Source organism: Cotesia glomerata, linkage group LG8, assembly GCF_020080835.1.
Source record: "Cotesia glomerata isolate CgM1 linkage group LG8, MPM_Cglom_v2.3, whole genome shotgun sequence".
In the NCBI taxonomy this organism is placed as follows: Eukaryota; Metazoa; Arthropoda; class Insecta; order Hymenoptera; family Braconidae; genus Cotesia; species Cotesia glomerata.
In genome coordinates, this window is record NC_058165.1 from 6,219,386 (window position 1) to 6,237,244 (window position 17,859).

Below are 17,859 nucleotides of genomic sequence, written 5' to 3' on the forward strand. Positions count from 1 at the left end.
CATTTTTGGGACAATTTTAGGACATTTTTGGAACATTTTTTTAATATTTTTAGGACAATTTTGAACGTTTTTCAAATAATTAAAAAAAAAAACAATTTATTTTTGCACGGTTGTAGATTTGTCCTAAAATTAATAGATGAAAAATTTTAGGACATTTTTGGGACAACTTGAGGACATTTTTGGGACAACTTTAGGACATTTTTGGGACAACTTTAGGACATTTTTGGAACAATTTTAGGACATTTTTGGGACAATTCTGTAATGTTTCTACAACAAACTTTGGAAATTTTTAGAACTATTTCACGACACTTTTGAAAAAATATTTAAAAAATGTTCCGAAAATTTCCTAAAATTGTCCTAAATTTGTCCCAAAAATGTCCTAAAATTGTCCCAAAAATGTCCTAAAATTGTCCCAAAAATGTCCTAAAATTTTTCATCTATTAATTTTAGGACAAATCTACAACCGTGCAAAAATAAATTGTTTTTTTTTTAATTATTTGAAAAACGTTCAAAATTGTCCTAAAAATATTAAAAAAATGTTCCGAAAATGTCCTAAAATTGTCCCAAAAATGTTCAATAAATGTTTCATCCATTAATTTCTAGACAAATCTACAGCTGTGCAAAAATAAATTATCTTCTTCAAAATCATTTAAAAACCATTTAAAATTGTCATGAAATTGTGAAGTCTTCTGAAAATCTTCAAAAAAATACCTCAAATCGACGAAAAATTACTTAAACGCACTATTTTAAAATTTTTAATTTTTTTTTGAGATGTCCCAAAATTGTCCCAAATTGTGTCACGTTTGGATGTCCCACGCTTGGGACATTTTTGGGACAATTTTGGGACAGTTTTTTTTTACACGGGAATAGTGAATAAAAATTAAAATAATTATTAAACAGTGAAGAGTGTCTATTAAACAATGGATGTTTTATTAAAAGAAAGGGATTTAGATGCATTGTGGCCAATATTTCAACGCAAATAAAAATTAAAATTTCTTTAAGTAATTCAATGTATATATGTGTATATTGCATGTTTATAACCAGTTTGTGATTAGCCTTACTTGATTTTTAATTTTAAAGTCATCACAAGTGCGAATGGTACTATTGTTATATCATGTAGTGATTTTCAATAAAAGAAAAGTTAGTTAAATATAATAAATTCTAATTATTTTTTTATAAATATTCATAACACTGAAGTTAGCCGTCAGCTGTCAATTTTAAAAATTTTTTTAACAAATCAATCACAATAAAAAAATACTTCTAAAAATTTTCACTTGTAATTTTTATTAATTTTCATATGTGGAACTTTTTGATCATATTTTTTTATAATAATTTAATTGCTATAAAATAAAAAAAAAATTTTTTTTAATTTATCTGTTAACTTCATAATGTCATAAATATTTACCTTTAAAAATTAAAAAAAATTTTCTATGTATTTTCATTGTAAAATTCCATTTTCTGATTTACAATTTTTAATTTGAAACTATGAATAATCGTCAATAGTTCAATATTATTTGGTGATAATAGATAGATTTATTATAAAATTTGTTGACAACCATTTATTAACAAAACGAAACCGATTATGACGTTTTTATCTTATTATTCATTGATTACTAAAAAACTAAGTTATTTTGTGTATAAATAAAAACGTATTATACACTAATAAACGCGTATTAAATACTAATAAACGTTTATTAAATATTAATAAATACGTATTAAATACTAATAAAATCTCAAAACTGGTCCAAATAAAAATTTTATTTGTATTTAATAAATTTTTTATTTGCGCATGAGCCAAATACGTGTTTTACTAAATACAAATAAGCGTTTATTAGTATTTAATAAAACTGTCTCTCAGTGCAACGTTGCCAAATGTTCTGACGCGATTTAAATGTAGGTTACTCCAAAATTTTCTGTGATTTTATAATTTTAATTTCTCCATGAATTCCACGGCAACCTATATATTTTATTGCAAAAAATCAAACCTGAATATTTCGAAAACCTTATTTTGAGTTTTTTTTTTTACCCCATCTAATCGGTGGTTAATGCCATAATTCGAGAAAGTTGTTAAGGTTTGACTTTCTCGTAAGATTCGGAAGAAATACTAACATTTTTAGAAATTTTTTTTTTCAAAAATATGCACGGTGAAGAATAAATTAAACTTCACTAATAGATAAATAAGGACTTTAACTATTAGATAAAACTTAATTTTATGCATAATCTAATATTTTTTATTTAACATTGATGGTGAAAGGACCTCCTTAATTTATTTTACTCATTTTTTAAACATATTAAATTATATTAGTCAATAATTATTAATTATTTGTCAAGTAGAAATATCAAAAGCTCTTATGAGTATATTCAAATAAAATAATAGTAATAATTTTAGCATAAAAATTTATTATTATTATTCTAAATGAGGCATAATAATAATAATAATGAGTAATGAAAGTATCCTTATTGTTCTTTCATCTCTTAAAACCAATTTTCTCGAGTTTTGACGCTTTCAGTTACAGTAAATGCCTCAAGTACCAGTAACTGCTTTATCTCCTTGAAAAGAGGGGAGATGTTATGTCTCAGTGTCTCTGTTACGTTCGAACGCAGCCTGTTACGTACTATACCGACTGTAGGCTGTAGACAGATGACTGTGAGACTGTAAGACATTGTGGTTTTATTTTTAACCAAGATCCAATTAAGCAAATTGAATGGAGTAAGACAAAATAAGTCGAGACAGATCCACCATTCACTATTATGCCACTCGCGGATCTTTTTAAATTCCACAAAAGACTTACTTCCTTCATAGTCCATTCTATTTATATTAACTCATCTACATTTTCTTACGCTTACTATCCTGTTACGTATTCGCTTCCTTCACTTTTTATTTTTTTTTTTTTTAACAATATCATTTTATACAAAAATTAATTTATAAAGCAAATTATATGCTTACATAAAAAGAAATCCTTTCATTTTTTATTATTAATTATTAATAAACTTCTCAATTAAATTGTCAGCCAATTAAAGGTAATTATGCAAGTGAGCTGTTATTTTAATAAAGAAAAATATCTGTGTGAATTTATTGGGTCAATAGGCAATTGATTTTTCGCTTTATTGTTGTTATAATTATTACCGTAGACAAGCAAAAAATTAGCTGAGAATTTTTTATAAATTTTCCAATAGAGCCAGTACAGCATTATAGGTGACATTATGTTCCTTTTGCAACAGATATGAAGAAGACCGTAGTGTAAACGATAATAGCAGGAAGAAGAGGGCCCTGAGAAGTAAAGTTACAAAGGAAAGACGGTACTGCGGTACTTACCTTGTACTCTTGTAGTCTATAGTCGTATTACACCGACTTTTAGTTAATATTGTCCTTATCGCAAGCTATATAATTTTGTCTCGCTATCTTCAGCTTCTCATATTACACTGAGAATATTGCCTGTTATTTAATACTTACTTTTCGCTGTTTTTAAAGTAAGCTTGTCTGGTACTAAAGTGCAATTATGCTTAATTCAACTTTCTACCATCAAATTCAATAATTTTCAATAAAGACAGTAATTTTAATTATAAAAATTTTGAAGCAAATGTTGAAGGTACGAAAAATCGGGAAACTTTCTTACAATAAATTGAATTCCTTTAGAGTGTGACATTCGAAGTCAGAAACATCAATTGCGCATCAACAACATCAAACAATCGAATAAACAAGTACGTGGTAAATCACTTTACAATTTCGCTTGCAACGCTTCAGAACTCCATTCAAAAGTTTTCTTCTTCAGGTCGAGTGTGCTTGTTCTTTACAAATCATCAATTTCTGTTACTGAATGCCTCTTTGAATGTGGTGAAAAATTGCCATTGTTTCGCGTACATATACGGAGAAAATAAAATAGTAATATCTAATATTCTGCACAGAAACAAGCTTCATTTTTTATAAAATTGTAAATTATACTATGTACAATACGATTCGTTACACTGAGAAAAAAATCTGGCTCTCTGAACAATGAAAATCTAGTTAAATAGCATCACTACTATTTAATCGAAGTTCTTATACTTAAAATTATTTATTATATTGAATCACAATAGGTAGTTACTACTACTAGAATATTTTTTGTTATACTCGCTTTAAAGTTCAACTTTTGAGCGCTGGGTGGCGTCCGAAAAGATACTCATTTCGAGAGACTCTACCATACCGTCTTTTTTCCTCGGCCTAGGCCGCAAAGTTTACTTTTTCCTTTTTTTCCGTACTGTCCTTGTGCAATCGGATGAAATTTCGAACGAAATAAATCAAATTCTAGTGTACCAACTGATGATTTTGAGTACATTTAAACTTAGTTACTATTGAGTGGCGCTAATTATTTCTCTGCTGGCAGTTTATTACGAAGCGGACCTAATGTTAATAAAATAACAACTACGCTATAAATAAATATTAATAAAAAGATAATTAATATAAAATTAAGTTTTTTTTCCCTTGTGAAACTTCATAAAAATTGAATATGTCATTATTTGCCTTCTATCTCTCAAAAGTTAAACTTATGGAGCGATAATAACAAAAAATATTGTATGTTATTTGGCTACTAAGTAGTGATTTTCACAACGACGATTTTACGATATTCGCTTTAAAGTTTGTGACGCGAATGTGCGAAAACGAGCGTAAATTTCCGTCCTCGGTTTCGCCTCGGACGTTAAAATTACGCCCATTTTCGTACCTCCCACCACAAACCTTAAGCTCATATCGCAACATCGTCGGTGTCAGAAAATCGCCACTTTGCGGCCATATGTCATAAATTACTATTTTGTTAAGGTAGTTGTCGTGGTTAAGGCATACTGTCAGAAAATTCTAAATTTTTGTATACATATGAAGGACATGATGATACAATTACCCTAAAAATTTGAAGTCTATTGACCACCTATATAACCCGATATGCGATAACCTGGCCAAAATGCGGAAATTTCAGCAGAAATGCCCAAAGCTTCTGTTAAAAATTCTACGAAAATCAAATAAATCGTCTCAACCCAAAATATCTCAGGAAATGCCCAAACATAGCTCCTGTTAAAAGCAGAATTCAAAATTCTAATTTTTAATGGTTACTCACGGAAATTGAACTTTGGCACATCCTACTGTATAAAATAGGATTGGTAACTCCTATCTTAGCTGACACTTCTACCCTGTCATGACAAAACTACGTATCTCGAAAATTATAGTTTCGAGAAAATAGCGTATAAAGTTTTCACAGAATTTGAGTACAATTTAACAGAAAAATTCATTTCTGTCATGAAAAAACGTTGTAACTCGAGATACGTTTTTTTATCTTAAGAAACTAATGCTCATTTTAATAAATAAATGAAATTATTATGACAAAACGCTGTAACTCGAAGAATTAAATGTTATATTAATTTCCAATGCAAAACAGATACGTTTTTTTTTTTCATTTTTTTATACCACATTTAATAAATATGATTGGCATAATTAATGAAATTAGTAAAATTTTGATGATACTCTACCATTAAATGACACTAAAAAAATCTTTTTAGCTTTGTTACGACAAAACAGCGTATCTCCAGATATGTCGTTTTGTCATAACAGGGCAGTCTTATTAACACATGTTAGAGCTGTGTTATTTTTTGGTATAAATTAACTTTGGCATAGTTCTTATATGGTTGAGTTGTTTCTGGTAGATATTAAATTGATAGAGATGTAAAATGGTAGGCTTTCATATGGTTGACATCGATTTTGGTAGAGATATTAATGGTAGAGTTCATTATGGTATAATTTGGCTCATGGTACACTGTTAAAAATTTTTGTAAAATTACAATCATATTCCAAAACAAATAATAAGTAAAATTACAAATCAGTGTATAGCAATGCGAAATAAAATACAATTTATGTAATTGTTCCAACACCTGTCAGGAAATCTACTAAGATGTATTGTAATATTACAATGTTCATGTATAAACCTAACACGTATTGTAATATTACAGAATCGTTCGTAAATTTTTAAGAAAAAGCTTTTTAATTTTGCAAACATTATTTGCGATCTGATTCGGCATAATTGTATGTAAAATCACAAAAAAATATTGTAATTTATATTACAATAATCTCATAAAAAATTTAAAAAGCTTTTTTTTATTTTTACAATTTTCATTGTAAAATTACACAGTGCAATGTAATGTTACCAGACGATTTTAATTATATTACACGATAGTAATTCTACTTCACTGTTTTTCAATTTTAAAAACAATACTTTTCAGTTTTACAAAAATGAGACTGATGTATCGAAAAAACAACAATGTCCTTCATATTTATTTTTACTAATTTTTAGTCTATGGTTGTTTATTTGTAATAAAAAATTCGAGGCATCATTTATCTTTTATAAATTTTAATATTACGCTCAAACGATCATTTTGAAATCAATATATTTTAATGAGTATATGTTAGACTTTAATTTTTATAATATTCAATGAATTATAAATAATGTAAAAGTTAGTTATTTTCCATCAGTAAACAGCATAAAATAACACAAATAATGTAAATAATAAATAATAAGCCGTAAAGCTCAATCACCACATAGGATTAGCTTATAAGAATAATAAGGTGTTAAATCACCTATTGGTCGTACGGCGTAAGGCGTTAGGTATCGGTCTGGCAAGCACGCGGCTCGCGTTCGATTCTTAGTTAGGGTAAATATTATTTTCACTTTATATCATCAGAGTTGTAAAGATTAGATCTACGTGAAATGCAAAATCTAGTGAGCGTTTCATAAAAATTGAATGACAACAAACATTAAATCGAATTTTGCTTTTTTAATATTTAAATTCATGGAAAGTATTGTAATTTTACAAACTTAGCTAATCTAAAAATATTTGTAAAATTACAAAACCGTCTTGTAAAATTAATAACCTCACAGAGCTATATATGTTTTGTAATATTACTATACCCGATTGTAATTTTAAATAAATGTTTTGCCTATTAGCTTCCAATACATTTCTTCTAAAATTACATTAGAAATTTTTAACAGTGTAGAGTTTCAAACTGGTAGAGATGTTCCGCGGTAAGGTTGTTAAAAGGTAGATTCCCTGATTGGTTGACTTACATATAGGTAGAGAAGTATCTGGTATACTTGCAATAGGTAGAGCTGTCCAGTGGTATAGTTACTTATGGTAGACCTGTTAGAATGGTAGATTTATTAATGTGCCAAATTTATCTATTTATAACTTCAATAGTTCAATTATAAATAATTAGAAGATAATAAATGAAAATATGTAAAATAGGGATCGATTGGATTGCTACAGTACTTTTCTGAATGTAAGACGGTAATATTTCCTCGGAGCCAAAGTCGGTATTTACAATTTAAAAAATGACTCTGTCGACTGACTTTCTTCACTGAAAAATTCTCTTTACTATCTAACAAAGGAATTCTTACCATTTCACATTGTGAATGTAACTCAAGTAACTTTAAAAAAAAATTAAAGAACGAAGTAAAAAAAAAATGAAATTTAATAAAACATTTCTATAAAACTAACAGATGATATCGATTTAATTTTGGTTTTCGTTCAAAGACACTGTACATATCACTCAAACGTCCGAAGAAGAGCCAACACAAGAAAGTGGGCCGATTGCACGCGAACTTACGTTGTCTTAATGGAGCACGTGTCAGTATGCGCTCTTTACAGCTTTCTAAAGCAAAAGGGAAGATTAAGTGGAAAAGGGTAAAAAATGGTAATGATTAGCCAGATCCTTCTCCTTAAGCCACTTCCGCATCGTCAAGAAAATAAAATAAGAATATAAGATTATTCATCATAATAACAATAATTATAATGATCACGATAATAAGAAAGATGATGATGATGATGTTCCATGTATCAAGATTGAGTGAACTGATGTGCTCTCCTTGCACACTTGATTATTCGAAAGTTGTCAGAATTATCTCGTTAATTTTTTTACGCTTATTTCGCTCACCTTTCTCTTCGCTTGTTTGCTGAATTATTGTAAACATTTTTTACTCAAAAGTTCTGCGCGTGATTCAATGGTCAAAAAATTTCTGTCTTTTCCATATTTTCAAACTTTTTTTTAAGAAAAAGGCAGAATTTTTATTAAATTCCTGGATGGTTGTTTGCTTCTCAAGTTGTTCTCCAAAAAATTTAAGCGAAAAGAAATTTTTTATTTGAACGAAAATTGTAGAGTTTTGCAGGAGAACTAAGAGAATGTCAAAAAGTTTTATCGCGAATTTTCCGAGCTAATGTGTACCAGCTTTTTCCGCGCGATCTCAATTTTTCGAGGCTTAACTGCTCAGGTGTCTTTGTTCAGACACACGAAGCCACACTACAGTCCATTTTGCTATAATCAGTTGTCCGCTTCTATTTTATCCCTATTAGGTCGCACTCTGAAATCCGACACCCTCTGTCTCATTTTTACCCTCAAATCTAAGTTTATCTCCTTAATTTGATTTGTTTTGTCTGTTGAATTTTTTTCGTATTAACAATTAATGGTCCACAGAAAAATCAAAATCTAGTCATCAAGAAAAAAATTATTTGTGTTAATAAGTGAGGAAACTTTTTTTAAAATGCAATAAAATTTATAAATGAAAAAAGCTACTGAATTAATATCTACAAAAATTCAAAATATTGACCGGTCATGATAAAATGAACATAAATACATCATTTGTGGAATTATTAGAAGAGTTTATAAGCTGAAATGAGTGTTATGCTTCTCTTATAGTTTTAACTTACAAACTATTATACATTTTGTTTATTAAATACTTAATAATAAACAATAAATTGTAATAAATAATGTTACAGCCGATTGCTCCAAATATCGACCATTACTTAATAAATATTGACCGCCTATGTTCCAAATACTGACCAGTAATATTATACTTACTAGACTTATAAATAATTTTTATTTTTAATCTATATTAATTTCGACATTGGATCATCTATTCACTGACATGTTAATAATTTCATTATTGTTGTTGGTTGTTATATATTCCGATACAATATTATCTTCAATATTCATATTTAAACCAATGGCCGGAGCCATTATAATATTAGATACATTGGATAATTTACAACATCAGTTTTTGACCAGAGTATTATTTCAATTATTAACATATTTTTTCTAACAAAAATAATTGATAATTAATCTTCGATATTCAATTGTTTTGACAAATACTTATTTATTGATTATGAAGTATTTAATATATACGAATAATTGGAGAGCCGGTTTTTTTGTTCGGTTATACTGCGAAAACTACTGAACCGGTCGGAACAATACTTAACCATAAGATGCGGCGTGTTTTGGAGAAGGTTTCAGTATGTGATATGTTGGTGATTATTTATCCGGAACCTATATTTTTTTTACTTGGAAATAATAAATTTTAATTGTAACTAAATTTATTCTATTCGATTGTCATTTGTTTAAAATAAATTTTTTAATTCTATTGGTTATGTTTATATATTAAGCAGATTTCTTCACTTATGTGATCTGCAATTTCTTTAACTGAAACTTTCAATGCTCATTACAAATTTTTTTTTTTTCACATCAATTATTATTCATTTTTGTAAGAAAGACACGGGAATATTATAATCATTGCACATTGAAAGTTACAATGAATATTAGCTAGAATAATTACATGGATAAAAGGTGCATGCCAATTCGATAGAATTTGGAGTCTTTGCAAGTCGAAACAATACTCGAATTAAATTTCAAGTCTAGATCTAAAAATGCAATTCTATAGAGCACCCAGCGGAGCGGGCAAGTAACAGCTAGTTTTAAATAAATTGATGATAAATGTACTTATCAAGCACGGTAAGGTTAAGTTCTAATGACTAATATTCACTACGTTCTGACATTTACACCCAAAATTTTTTTTTTTCACTGAAACAACTGCATCTATTTATGTGCATGCGTAAATTTTTGTTTCCAGGATTAGACTTTTCACAAGGTATTAACATCATTAATTTTAGAATGGCAAAACTACCAAAGTGACCGTATTGAAAATCTAGCCCTGGATTACGATGTTACAATTGTAATTTTTTCTACAATTTTTTTCCGTGCAATTGAGATGTCAAGTTAAAAGTTTTATTTTACTAAAAACTATTACGATCAAATTTAAATGCAAGTCTACCGAAGCGGACCATTGAGAGCTATGTACAATATTTAACAAAGCTTCTACTGTTTAACATGCATTGATTGTATTATTGTGTTATTGTACTGCAATAAATCGTTCATAACGGCACAATTAAGCTGGAACTATTACCACCACCAACGGCGACTAGAACAAGTAAATAGTCGAGTTTGTTTTGGGGGAGACAAACCTAACTATTTGATATTTGCTCTTCAATATCTCGACCAGAACTAACTCTTAAATAATTCGAAATAAAAAAAGCTATTTGTTAATTCCTCTTCTATCCAAATATATTCTGATCCCTAGAAACTGAATCGAACCATATTTGCAATTTTTTGCATGTTTTTAGATGAATTGAATTATAGTTTAGTAAATATTAACATTTAAAATGGTAATATTTATACTACTTATATTACAAAAACAGTTATTTGGATTCAAAGTAGTATTTGTTTTACATTGTAATATTGGTTGCTTACATTTCAAACAACCAATGCGTAGTAACAGAGAAGCTATCCAAATATGTGCAAACACATGAAGAATCTACGAAAACAAGTGATCGTTGATGTTTCTGAAACAAAAAAATCTTGTACTTCTGAACGTACAAATTTTTTAGTAGATTTCATGGAAACATAACTACGGTTCTTTTCTCAGCATACGAACTATTGTGAGTGGTAACATATTTTTTTTTTTTCAGTGTAGTAGTTTCATTTTCTACAAAAAATTTATTTCGTATAATTAATGAAAACATTTTTTGTAACGATAAGAAATCTACTTCCATTCCGGTCTTTTTTAAATTTGAAATAAATGTTTCTCAATTAAAAGTTTTGTCAACAAATGGACGTGCATCAATTCCTGTGAGTTTCCATACATGTTTTCAAGAGCTCATGGCCATTAAAGGTCTTACTAATTGCAACCATTGAAGTCCTCGGAAGTGAAATTATATAAATTCACCCCATAAATAAAAAATATCAGGCTGAATTGAGCGGCATTCCTCAGGGAAAGCGGTTTCATGACAAGTCCTGCAAATTGTAGGACAAGGTCACGTAGATGAGGATGCGATTTAACGATCGGTTCGTATTTAAAGCGTTCCCGTGGGAATTAGGATCGAGGTTGCAACCTAGTCATGTGCTAGTCCACCTGGGAAATGTCGGCCTCGTTCCTTTTTTTTTTTTTTTTTAATAAATATGGCGCTGAAATCCATTTTTAATTGGTACAATCAAACAAAATCTGTATCACGTCATCATTAAAAATGTTTTCTAATAAGACAACATTCGGGGAATTTCCATATTTGATCATATATGGCCTGGTCTGATAATATATATCCATGTCAAATAGAAAAATAATTTTAAAAAAAGTTAGGAAAACGGTTGACCCTAAAGGCCATCCCTGCAACTTCCCACTTATTTCATACTTAAGCGCACAAACCTACATTTATTACGTTTTTGAGCTCTTCGAGCTCAAAAATATAACTTCCGTATCATTTTGAGCTCTCCGAGCTCAAAAATCTGCTAGAAGTTGAATAAAACACTATTTTTCGAATTTTTTAACTGCAATAAATTTTGAATGAATGAACTGATTTTCACGTGGTTGATGACATTTAACTCAGTTTTTAAAGCCTCAATAAGAACTTTTAAGTTTAAATTGATCGAACAAGGAATTTCAAAGTAATTCCCAAAAAACGATTTTTTCGATTTTTTTCGTTAACGATAACTCACGAACGAATTAACTGATTTCGACCGGGCTGAGGGCAATCGACGTGTTTTTTTTATGTTAAGAGCTGATTAGTTTTTGGAATTGATTGGTCAAGCCGTTACAAAGTTATTCCAAAAAAACCACATTTGAAAAAATTTTTTTTTGCAGTTTTTTTTAGATTTCTCAAAATTTACTGGTTCGAATCGATTCAAATTATGGTCAAAATCTAAGTTTAGTCAAGCCCTTTCGAATACACACACACACACACACACACACACACACACACACACACACACACACACACACACACACACACACACACACACACATACACATACAGACGTACGGGCATCATCGCGGGAACATTCGGGGAGGCTTCCTAGGACCTCAAAACGTCAACATCCGTTGAAAACTCGATTTCCGAAAAACGGGGTGAAACCAATACCTTCTCGATTTTTGAAAATTTTCAATTTTCTTAGCGGGAAGTTAAAAAAATTTTGATGTCGTATTGGATATACCTTAAAAATTCGAGGCGTACGTAAATTAATCGAAGTAAAGTTTGAATATACAACAAGATTTTACCAATAGCCACAATACGATATTCAACTTTTTAATAATTTTATATCAAACATCGCTAGAAAAAAAAAAAATTATCTATTGTACACCACAAGAATAAAATGAAAAAATAATTTCAATGATAAATTAATTACAAATAAATTACAAGAAATTAATTTTCTTTACAATTTAATTTTAAAGCTCGTTTGAATTTTTCCTCCGATAATATTTTTTTATATGGATTGAACGCCCTCTTTCGTTCCGATAAGTGAATTATGAAAAGCGAACCAATTTAAGACTATATTACCCGCGGTAGGTCATCAAAAAAATTGAGTACAGTACTATAACACGTGTTAGCTGTCTTTAAGCTAGATTTACAGATAAATTTTTATAGATAGCTGCTCAAAGGATAGAAAATTTCTCCAACTGCCAGCCGAAGAAATTAATTATTTATTTATTTATTTATATTATATTTATTTAAATACCAAGGCTATAGAAGCCGAATAGCAAATGGTAGAAATTACATAATGATAATGGTACACGTAAGCAGCATTATGAAGCAGTTTTACATCTTTGTATAATAGTAAGAACATAGTGTAAATATAAGTAAAATACAGAGAAAAAATACAAAAGAAAAAATTTTGAAAAACTAAGAGATCCTGAAATATTGTTCACATAACAGCAATTTGTAAAAAACATTAAGTTTATAGGTAATTTTTATTTAAAATCAGTTTTTCATTATAATGAAAAAAATAAACTCGGCTGCAATTTTTATTTCACAATTTTTCATAAGACAGATGAAGAGATTGAAAAATAGAGTTGAAAAATTGATTTTTTCAAAAGTTATCGTATTTGGTCGTCTATAAAGATTCGAAGAATTAACACCATAAGTCGTTAAAACAACTTTTTTATGTAAAAACAACAATCAGTCGATTAAAAAATAATTTCAATAAGTTAAGCGATCATTTTTATTTCCAAAAGTTTGCTGTGATATTATATTTAAGTACATTATAATAGTCAGATACGATTTAATATGACAAAATATTAGGATCTTGATTTGTAGGTGATATGCGCTCTACGGCGGAAATTTTCAATGCTATATGTGGTGGATAAGGTCGTGGATAAGGTCATGTCATTACATTTTTTTACAGGTAGTCTAACGGAAACTAAATAATGTTTATGTCATGGGTATGCTTGTTTCTTTCGCCAGGAGCTTGATAATTCAATGTATCGTATTTCCGGAGAGCGAAGTTTATAATTTCAACCCTATTAATTAAAACATTAATAAACTTTGAACTGAGGGATGAAACACTTTCCACAGATGAATGCAGGATGTAGTGTTTGGAGTAGCGGGAATTCCCGGATGGTTTACACCTCACCAATTACCAATTAATAGACGTAGGTTTGTGTCAATTGAACCAGCGGTAACAGAACTAGCAGTGGCTCTGACAAAGTCTAGTTGGGAGCTGTATAATCAAATCTACTCCGTAGTTGCTCTACTCTTGTTTCTGTTCCTGCTCTTGGTCCTTCTCCTTCTCTGATTCTGATTCCAATCCCTCTTGCTCGAGTTTATCCTCCAGTCCAGCTAAATACAACTCCAGTGCATACTTGAATCTGGATATAACTTTGTCGAGATAATTGCGACTGTCCACTCCGGAGCCAATTACCTCAGGATTTCACATGTGTCATCACTGGAGCTTGAGTTATGTTTCAAATGGTTATAATCATCGTTATAATTATGTAATCTGCGTTTAGTTTGGTAACAAGATTATTCACTTTGATACAAAGCTTTACTTAACCCTTGCAATCCTAGATGCGAACCTTTGAATGTAACATGCTGATAGAAGGAATTGTTTGAGGTGATTAATCAGAAGAGAATACATGATTTCTGGATGGTCAAGATCCCTAATAGAAATGATATCGAGTTTTTAGCCAGTAATTGGCCAGTTTGACTAGACTTAAACCAGTAACTGGCCAGTGTAATGGCCAGTTTTATTATAGATCTAACAAAACATGGCGGTTCAAGTGAAACTGTCAATGTTGAATATTGAGGTTATCAGGGGTTATAAAAAATTGTCAAATAAAAATAATGTTCAATAAATGATATGATATAAACGTTTCATTTATATTTGTATTATAAAATAAATAACATCATTAGACTAATAGAGTAATCATAATAAATTTAACAATGAAGTAATAAAATAATTATTTTTAATTGGAGATAATTCAAAAAATATTTCTACTGCCTTCCTAGTCTTTTGAGTTACTCAAAATTACTCCGACAGCTTGTAGTATTTCGGAAGGACTTCATACATTGGTAAAGGTACAGTGTCGGTATGACCAATGTTTATGACTTAGTAGTAGGTGGCGCGATTACGAGTTTTTATTCGATATCACTGACCAGTTACTGGTTGTCGAGTGAAAACTCGATTATTTTTACTAGGGGTGTGATGCTATTTTTCAATATGTAAGAAAGCTTTTCAAATTTTGAGTTTTCCCGCATATATTGAGTTGTTTACATTGATGTCCAATGTATTTATAATATATACTCAGAAAATAAATTAAAAAAATTAGGAAAACGGTTGACCCTAAAGGCCATCCCTGCAACTTCCCGCTAATTCCGTTAATACCTGGGCGCTTAAAATTGCACCTACGAAGTTTTTGAGCTCTTCAAGCTCAAAAATACAATCTGTGTATTGTTTTGAGCTCTCCAAGCTCAAAAAGATACCTTTTCTATGCTTTTGAGCTTTTTGAGCTCAAAAGTCTGATAAAAGTTTCATAGAGCACTATTTTTTGAATTTTCAAGCCGCAATAACTTTTGAATGAATGAACCGATTTGTACGCGGTTGGCGGCATTCTACGCAGTTTTTTAAGCCTCATAAAGAATTTTTAAGGGGTTAGGGGTAGTCAGAGGCACGAAAAAATGAGAATTTTCAGTATTTTTTTTTTGCTATTAAATCATGTTATTTTACAAAAGTAGTAATATGGCATTATTATACAATGTTTTGACTTGAAGTCACGAAAATTTCAAAAAAAAAAAAATTTTATTTCCAAAGTTATAGCTGTCTGTGTTGACCCAGTTCCAAAAAAAGGTCCTTGCGGTGACAATCATAAGTCCTTGGAGATTCATCTAAAATCAATTGGATGAAAAAAATTAATTTTATAAATAGATAATCCTGGGCCTGATCGAAGGATTTTTTTTTTCAAAAATTAACAAAATGGCGGCTTCAGGAAATTTTTATCTAGATTTTTGGGAAAAAATCAACAGTTAATTGGTCTTAAAAAATCGAAATTTTTGAAAAAAAAAATCCTTCGATCAGGCCCGAGTTTATTATGTATTCTAAAAGCTGTATAAATTTTATTAAAATCTACTGAGCGGTTTTCGAGTTACAGTTGTCACCAGTTCAAAAAACATAGTTTTGAGAAAAACGCGTTTAAAGTTTCACACTAGATTCACGTAGAGAAATACGAATTATTAAATTACTTACATCGAGTCATCTATTCCTGGGCCATATAATAGTTCTTCAGCCATTGTGGAAGTTTCCAAAACATCAATTTGCTGTTGCCTACGAAGCATTCTGCCTTCCCGAGTGTTGTCGTTGGCGCGCTGATCTGCCACTTTCACACGTGCAGCATCCAATTTTTCAGCATACCGATGGGAATTAGACCCACAATTAAGTCCTAGGGTATCCATAATCATTAATAATGAATTTGTACCTTCATTAAATATACAAGTAGCTATGTATGCAGCAATTTGTACGATAGTAGAACTAGTATTCACGGTTTTTGGGCATATTTTCCACACTAGTTGGTTGAAGCTCTCATTATTATTCTGATTGAATCCACCTACACATCTTAGTTCATGGATGACAATAGAACCCTAAAAGGGGGTTTCTTGAAGCTGCCGCTAGCTATCTGCTCCCGAGCGCTTTGAAGTACCCGAGCTCTCTTTGTTATTTGTCGAATAACTCAAAAACTAATTATCGGATCGACTTGAAATTTTCAGAGAATATTTTTAAGATATTACACATAACGAAAATGCAAAAAAAAATAATTGATTTTTTGAAAATTCTGACTACCCCTAACCCCTTAAGTTTCAATTGGTCAAACTAAAAATTCCGAAAAAACACTTTTTTGGGTTTTCTTACCTGCACGATATCTCTCGAACGAATCAACCGATTTTGACCGGATTAGCGGCAATCGACGTGGTTTTTTTTATCTTAAGATCTGATTAGTTTTTGGAATTGATTGATAGAGCCGTTTAAAAGTTATTCCAAAAAAACCACTTTCGAAAAAAATTTTTTTTTACCGTTTTTTTTTAGATTTTTCGAAATCCATCTGTCCGAATCAGTCCAAATTGTATTTAAAATCTAAGTTTGGTCAAGCCCTTTCGAATGGCACTAACCACGATGAAATCGGTTTAACCGTTCAAAAGTTATAAGAGATTTACACACACACACACACACACACACACACACACACACACACACACACACACACACACACACACACACACACAGACATAGTGACACCCTCGCGGGAATAGTCAGGGAAGCTTCCTAGGACCTCAATACGTCGAGATCTGATGAAAACTCGATTTTCGAAAAACGAGGTAAAACCAATAACTTCCCGATTTTTGAAAGTTTTCAATTTTCTTAGCGGGAAGTTAAAAATTTTTATAAAAAAATTACAATTATTTATACAACTCCATAATTAACATTTATTATTAGTAATAATTTATTACACTTATAATTCCAATTCTTATTAATTAAAATACTAATTAAAAAATTAAATTATGTGAGTCAAGTGACGTTACAATCATTTCATTTTGCATTAGGTATTCTGGCTACAGTAAATTGAAGTATTGTGATAATCAGTATAGGTATACTTCTGAGCAGTAGACGTATAGAACTTAAAATACCGCGTATTATTATTAGAGTAATACCCAGTTTTTTTCTTCGCATAAGAAACATTGTGAGTGAAAAAACACTTGTATTTCCTTGGAGTAACGTTAAGTTGACTATAATTAGAAAAAAAAATTTGTATTTCTTATTTTTTATATCTTGGGCCAAATATTTTATTGATAATTCAAAAATCGAATTTTTTATCGAATATTATTGATATAATTATAGAACTTTTTAACAGGAGTTAATTTAGTCATGCATATCGAATGAAAACGAATAAAATAAACGGCTTAAATGAATTATTAAAATTAATTCTCAGAATTAATTGTTATTCAATCCCTAGTAGAAATGAAATCAAGTTTTTAGCCAGTAACTGGCCAGTTTTACTAGACTTAAACCAGTAACTGGCCAGTGTAATATCAAGTTTCTGTCTAGTAACTGGCCAGTTTTACTAGAGATCTAACAAAAAATTATGGCGGCTTTAGTGAAACTGTCAGTTTCGAATTCTGAGGTTATTAGGCGTTATTAAAATTGTCAAATAAATTCAAAATAATGTTTAATAAACGATATGATATAAAAAAGTTTCATTT

At 29.9% G+C, this 17,859-nt stretch overlaps 1 protein-coding gene across 1 annotated transcript in view; it reads left to right on the top strand.

Moving 5' to 3' along the window:
- Window positions 1–17,859, top strand: part of LOC123271032 (polypeptide N-acetylgalactosaminyltransferase 2) — a 235,284-nt gene that overhangs the window by 64,311 nt on the left and 153,114 nt on the right. The gene's annotated exons all lie outside the window — the stretch shown is intronic.